Source organism: Protobothrops mucrosquamatus, unplaced genomic scaffold, assembly GCF_001527695.2.
Source record: "Protobothrops mucrosquamatus isolate PMUCROS unplaced genomic scaffold, P.Mucros_1.0 scaffold930, whole genome shotgun sequence".
Lineage (NCBI taxonomy): Eukaryota > Metazoa > Chordata > Lepidosauria > Squamata > Viperidae > Protobothrops > Protobothrops mucrosquamatus.
In genome coordinates this window covers 633,280-640,926 of record NW_015387181.1, presented here as the reverse complement: position 1 = coordinate 640,926, position 7,647 = coordinate 633,280, and positions in this window count along the sequence as shown.

Genomic DNA, 7,647 nt, shown 5'->3' with positions numbered 1-7,647 from the left:
TGGGAGTTGAAGTCCACAAGTCATAAAAGAGCCAAGGTTGACTACCCCTGACCAAGAAGATTGAAAACTTTCTTTGGCTGAGCTGTTTTGAAAATGGTCTCGGTATCCCCCCCCCCACACACACACATCCCCAAAAACTAAATTAAAATAGCATCCTGGGGGTAGCCAAAAATGTAGGCTTTGCCCCGACTAAAGAAATTCGGTAGCTGAAATTTTTTTGATTATGTCCATCATAATCGTTGTGGACTGCTAGCGATTACTTAGATTTTCTCCATGACCAATTGTCCATAACCTGGTCTTCCAGCATTGCACTCATTGCCACTCTATCTGGGTCTATCCACCATCCTCTTCTCTTGTACATTTCTGAGTATTAGAGCCTTTCCAAAGAGCTGGGTCTTTGTATAATGTGTCCAAAGTAGGATAATTTCAGCTTGGTCGTTTGTGCCTTGAGTGAGAACTCTGCTTTGATTTGTTTGACTAAGAAGAGACTGGACAGCCATTTGTCTGAAATGGTGTAGGGTTCCTGCCTGAGCAGGGGGTTGGACTCGATGACCTCCAAGGTCCCTTCTAACTTTATATTATTATTATTATTATTATTATTATTATTATTATTATTATTATTATTGTTGTTGTTGTTGTTGTTGTTGTTGTTGTTATTGTTATTGTTATTGTTATTTTTGTTATTGTTATTATTAACCATTCGTTTGCTTTCTTGGCTGTCTAAGGCAGACATGTCAAACACAAGGCCCGGGGGCGGATGCGGCCTGCGAAGTGGTTTCATGTGGCCCGCGAAACCATCCTGGAAACAGTGAGGGAACGGCCACCGCTGCCTTGGCCCTGGCCCAGGCCAGCCGGGAGGGAGCCAATATACAATTTTGTGGTGGCCATCTATGCTGAAACTCATTCAGTCTTAGCTCCACAAGGCCGCCTGGAAACAGCGAGGAACCAGCCCCTGCCGCGTTGGCCCCGCCCGCTTGGTGCATGCTGGGGAGGTGTCACCCTTTGTGAGGAATGAAGAAATGCACCATCAGGACCTTCACCGGTCGTTTACCAGGAACGGATGAAGTGTATAGGCCGAACTACCCGAGACGGGACCAGGGTGGGGGAAGACGGTCTCTGGGAGTCTAGAAAGGGTGAGGACGGGTCCGGGGGTGTCCGTGAGAAGTACGTTTACTACATCTCGACCGGTGCGGGTGGGTCATCCGGTGTGGGTGAGGTAGGTGCGGGTGCCAGTAGGCCACCCCCCACCCCGAGGGCAACTGCAATGCTGATGCGGCCCTCAATGAAATTGAGTTTGACACCCCTGGTCTAAGGCATTTTAAGGAGTCTTCTTCAACACCAAAGTTCAAAGATGTCAATACTGTTCCTATCCTGCTGCTTCAAAGTTAAACTTTCACTTTTGTGGGGTGTCACATGAAATACCAAGGCTTGCCTGATTCTGATCTTTATAGGCATAGATACATCATGGCATTATTTTTTCATCTATTCCAAGGCCTTCATGACTGCCCTACCTAGCAATCACTAAATAAGACATATATGGACTCCCTTCCCTTGTATTAAACATAACCTTGAAAACATTTAAGTTTGTATAACTAAGCTGTGTCAGATACTTTAAAGGTAATCCTTTCACAAGTGTAAAGGGGAATATATAGGCCAGTGGTGGCGAACCTATGGCACGGGTGCCAGAGGCGGCACTCGGAGCCCTCTCTGTGGGCACACATGCCATTGCCCCAGCCTTGCCTCCCCCCGCGACCCCCTCCTTTCCAGCAGCCCCCCTGAAGGAGAGTCGCCCCCAAGCGTAGCCCACACGGAGCAGTGCAGCCAAGGACATGGCAGCCAGGCAGCGTAGACAAGACTCTGCCCTCACACCCCATCGTGCAGTTGATGCTGCAGGGCGCAGGTAGAGGGTGTGGCCGCCATAGCGCTGCTGGGCTGCCTGGGCGATCTGCGGCGGGCCCTGGAGGTGGTGAGTGGTCCTGTGGGCAGGCGGAGCGGGGGATGGGCAGAGCGGAGGTGGGGCAGGGGTGTGGAGCGGGGGCAGGGCCAGTTTTGGGGCACTCGGTCTCTAAAAGGTTCGCCATCACTGATTTAGGCTTATAGTGGAAGTACATCTTCTGAAAGAAAAATTGCTATCTATTGATTTTATTTGATTTAAAACCATTAGCTAAGACAAAAACAAGCACACAGCAAGTTATTTCTGCCAGGAGGTAACACCTAAGGGAGAAATTTTGTACTTACCTACTACTAAAAGACCAATTTCTAAAAATAGTAGTACAGGTACTATAAGAATTAATTGTATATTGGTCTGGGATTTTTCCTTGTAAGTCAGCTTGGTCTAGTGGTTAAGGCACCAGGCTAGAAAGCAGGAGAGGGTGAGTTCTAGTGCTGCCGTAGGCATGAAAGCCGACTGGGTGACTTTGGACCAGTCACTCTCAGCTCATGACATCAGACAACAAGCTAGTCAGTCAAATCCTATGGCAACGAAGGGATCAAAAGTAGACTCTACTCTTGCAGGAAAAATGTTAGGAAGAAAGAAAAGAAAGATTTGGGGCTTTTTCTAGACCTAACCTGGTAGAAAAGTTTTCACTCCCTTGTTTTCCAATTAGAAATTTCCCTTAGCTGTCAGAATAAAGCAAGAGCCAGAGTATCTATATAAACTATTATTTTAAAATATATAAAAACAAAGGCATCAAGTTGGCAGGAAATGGGTAGTTGTTTGTATGTATTTCTGTTTGGGTACCAAAATAGTACAATTGACTCAGGAGGGGAGCTTCAAGATCCTGGACTTTTAAATGTTTAGATCTAAATGGGATGGCACTACCTCAAGCAGATCCAGTCCACAACTTGGGGGTTTTCCTGGATTTGCTAGTCCTGCTCGAAGATCAGGTGGCAGTTGCAGCGAGGAGAACCTTTGCACAACTTCAGGTTGTGTTCCAGTAGCGGCTTTTCCTGGATCAGGAGTCCCTGCACTGAGTCATTCAAGCCCTGGTCATCCCATGCTTGGACTACTGCAATGTGCTTTACATGATACTACCCTTGAAGAGAATTTGGAAGCTTTAGCTGATGCAGAATGTGGCACCCTAGAGTGGCCCATATTACACCACTGTTCCGAAAGCTGCACTGGCTACTGGTTTGCCTCCAGTGCAATTCAAGGTGTTGAATTTAAATTTAAAAGCCCTGTATGTCATGAGTTCGGGTTACCTGACAAACCAATCTATGGGACAAGCCCACCCCATTTGTGCCAGCAGAGGAGGCATGCGACGGATCCTATCAGTCAAGGAATTTTGGTGGCAGGATCCAGGAGAAGAGTCTTCTCTGCCATGGCCCTGGCCTTTTCCCCCTGAGGAGTGGTTTGCTCATACCTTCCTAACTTTCTGTAAAAACCTGAACTTCTGGCTTTATCAGTTGGCTTGGGGTCCTGATGGGGGAATTAAATACTGAAGATGGTTGATCAAGTAACAGCAGTTCTCACATTCTTCCGCACCCCATATATTCTCCTTTCTTTCCCTCCATTTTAGTTATAACTTGTATTTTATTGTAATTTCAATGTGATTTTATATTTTTGTTCATATATTTATGGTTTCATTTTAATGTTGTAAGCCACCCAGACTTCTCTTGTGGTGAGATGGTCAGCAAACAAATTTAATAATAATAATAAACTGCTTCAATTTAGCCAACCAAATATTTGTAGATGGCCATATTTATTAATATATATTGGGAAGCTACTTGCACCTCAGGCTACAGGTAAGGTTTTTTTCCTCCCTTATTTCAAAACATGTTAAATCATGAACTATGATTTATAAGTCACAATCCTTGGAATCATATAGCATGCAAAACCCAACCCAAATTAGTTACATTGTGGCTTATAATGAGTCAAATTACAGAGTTGCTTTTCAAAGGAATAATAAAATAAGGAATTGTGGATAAAATTATGAAAACCTTATGTCCCTTGTTATAGAGAGGTTCAGCTATGTTAGTTTTTTGTAGATAATATTGCATTTAGGACTAAGAAGTTCACGACAGCTGCTAGGCTGCCTCTATTTATTATAAACTAGCGGTACCTGGCCACGCGTTGTTGTGGCTCAGTCTGGTTAAATGGAAAAGAAAGAAAAGAGAAAGCGCACGTTTGTAATATGTTTAATTTCACAATGCTTGTGGGTATGCTTTTACGTCCAACAGATGGCGCTGTTTTTCAAAAAAGCATGTTTTTACCTGTCACAGGTGTGACATCTATATAATATAGGTATATAAAAACACATGCGTATTCGAATGCAACGTTGTGTCAAAATTTCAAAGCAATCGGTGAAGAACTTTCGGAGATTTAAGATTTTGAACAAACGAACATTTACATTTTTATTTATATGGATAATATCTACTGACTTCTGTATATTAATCCAAGGATTTGTATACAAAGCTGAATATAAATATCTTCCTGACTATGAACTCAGCACCTTAATCAAACAATCCATAAGAATACTTCAAATATTAGTACTCAGCATGGTTCATCCTGAATTGTCCTTCTCTCTTAAAACCCAAATACTTCTTGTGGAAATGGTGGGTTATGAGCATCTCTGTTAAGGCTATGGGATTGGGCTGCACAGATCCAGAAGACTACTAGAGAGCAGTAATATTTTGAAAATACCCTTTACTACCAAAGCAGATTTTGTAGCCTGTTGGAAATGTAAGTTTAGTCACTTAGTTTTTATTCTGACAAGGAACCAAGAATCCAAAGAAATGGTTCTTTTCATCCTTCAGAATAATTATCCTTTGAGTCTTCTTAGACTCATTATCCTTACCTTGAAAACTATACCTTCCATTGGTTAAACAATTAAAGTGTATTTTATTTTCGGTAGTCCAGTAATCCCAGAACTTTTAAAATCCAGGTAAAATCATTTGAGTTGAATATGTCTCTTATGTTGCAAGCAATGTCCCATTGACAAAAGAGGACTTTTATGCTAGTACAGATTCTTTTCAAGGAATGCAGCACTTTGAGTTGCTGGCATCAGATAAGTAGAAATAACCCTGTTCCTATCTAGTAGCATAATTCAAGGGATGGATAATACTACAAATGGATAAATTGACATAACCGGAAAAATTGGTAAAACTTCATATCAGTTCTGGGATTCAAATGTGTAAATCTATATTTCCAATTTATGATTTTCTTTTTTTGAGGAAACAAATAATTTTTATCACGTCTTTGATTTTACAAGCAATTCCTATCTTACTGACTGCCCACAAGTGGCATAGAATCAAAAGTGATTGCTTGCTCAATGAACTTCCTTGTACCTAAGATAATGAAGCTTATATTGAATGTTGGCCAGTTTTACATCTCGATTAATCTCTCTCTCATTTTGTGTGTATATGTGTTTCTCACATCACCAATCTAGTTCTTGTATGTCAAAGATTTGATTTATTTTTTCAAGTTAATGGAAGTAACTTTCTTTTTTTACTCAAATTCATATATTGGAATTGTTCCAAACGATTATTCATATAAATGAGATGTGTCAGAATGTAAAATAACTAGAAGGATTAGCAATTACACTGTAGGCTATAGAACCATTGTTGCTGTTGCTTGAAAAATTAAGGTAATAAATAATAAAGTAAAGGTGTTGTGCACATCATGCATCTGTGTCAGCATTGGTTTTAGTCAGGTTTCTCTAAATATGGCAGGACCTGCTACTGCAAACACCAAAAAGCCTATGCCACTTTGTACACAACACAAATCAATAAATGGATATATATCTTATTTCAGGGTTGTGTAACCTGAAAGGCCATAAAGCAGTGATGGCAAACCTTTTAGAGACCGAGTGCCCAAACTGCAACCCAAAACCCACTTATGTATCGTCGGGTGCCGGGTGGGTGTGGCCCATTGGGTGGGCGTGGCTGCCGTGGTAACGGCAGACTGGGTGGGACTAAAAAGTTCAATCAATCAATTCCAACTTTGCGAGATTTTTTTTTCCCACGAGAAGTTGAAATTGATTGATTGATTGAACCTTTTTTTTTTTTTTTTGCATACAGCGGTGGAGGCCTAAAGCAAAAAGGTTTTATAAAACCCAGCTGAAGGCCTAGGACTGGGGCGAGGATGCGCATGCCCACAGAGAGGGCTCTGCGTGCCGCCTGTGGCACGCGTACCATAGGTTCGCCACCACAACCATAAAGAAAAATAACAATTTCTCCTGTTCAGTCATGTGCGACTCTAGGGGGCAGTGCTCACCTCCATTATTTAGGCAAGAGAGCCAGCATCGTCCAAAGACACTTCTTGGTCATGTGGCCAGCATGACTATATGCCAAGGAGCACGGAACACTGTTACCTTCCCACCAAAGTGGTACCTGTTTATCTACTTACATTTGTATGCTTTTGAACAGCTAGGTTGGCAGGAACTGGGGCAAGAATGGGAGTTCACCCCTTTGCACAGTGCTTGGGTCTTGAACCCAGGCTGTCAACTTTCCAGCTGAGAAGCTCAGCATCTTGGACCAATGAGCCATCGCCCCTTCCTATGCCACATTGTACACAGCACAAATCAATAAGTGCATACAGTATATATTTTATTTCAAGGTTGCGTAATCTGAAAGGCCATATCAGCATACCATGGCAGGTTTTAAGTAGTTTTCCATGGTCTAAAGAGTTAAAATACTGAATGAGGACATTTTTATTTTGCTTTCTTCCCCAAATGAAAATAGGCTAATTTTTGCCAAGTTTCTTCTGGGGACATTCTGGGACCACAAGAGGATGGGCTAGAGGTGGCTTATGAGCTGTACTTCTTACAAACCTGTCCCGCCCAAATGCCCTGCAGAAAAATCATAAGACAAGAAGCAGAACTTGAAAGAAACCAGGGTGGATTTGATTTAAATCATGATTTAAATCACTAGTAAAAAGGCTTGATTTAAATCAACTCGATTTAAATCATAATTTTTAAAGAGCAACTGTCATCTCTGTTCTGCAGTGGCTCCTCCTCTGATCCATGTTGACTAACCGACAGTCCCATTCACTTTAATGGGACGGCTGGTAATGCGGCAGTGACACAACAAGGTGAGGGATGTGGCGGGCAGCAGGTGAGTGGATGCCCGCTAACAGGCGTTGCCATGATGGATCTGAAATGACAGGTGCTATTTACATGTAAGACTCATTCTTGCTGGTAGTTAGAATCTTTAATATTATTTGCGAACAAAATGAAAGTTTCCTATTTAGAATAATAAGCTGTCAGGTTAATAAAACCGTGATATCAGAACCGATTTTAGGTTAATAGGTTAATCACACATAGTTGGAGAATTAGTCAAATTCTTTTATTTAACTAAAACACTTAGATCCTGGTACAGATGCATTTTTCTTTAAACAATCATACAGTTTGTAGTGTACATAGATTTGCAAAACAATGGGATAAAGGAATATTCCTGAACTTTGTTTTATGATTTATCTCATGGTTACTGCGAAATTGTGTGAATGCATCAATGCAGTGCATATTATCTCAACTTGTAGAGCTTGGATTCATTGAATGAGTTTACCAAAAATGTAAATACTGCAGAATATACAGCCTCATGCTACATAACTAAGCTCCATTTCATGCTGAATAAACTAAATTATTAATATATCTTAAATAGATAACTATATTTTGATAGATTTTTACTCCAAAAGCATTTTAGTAAAAT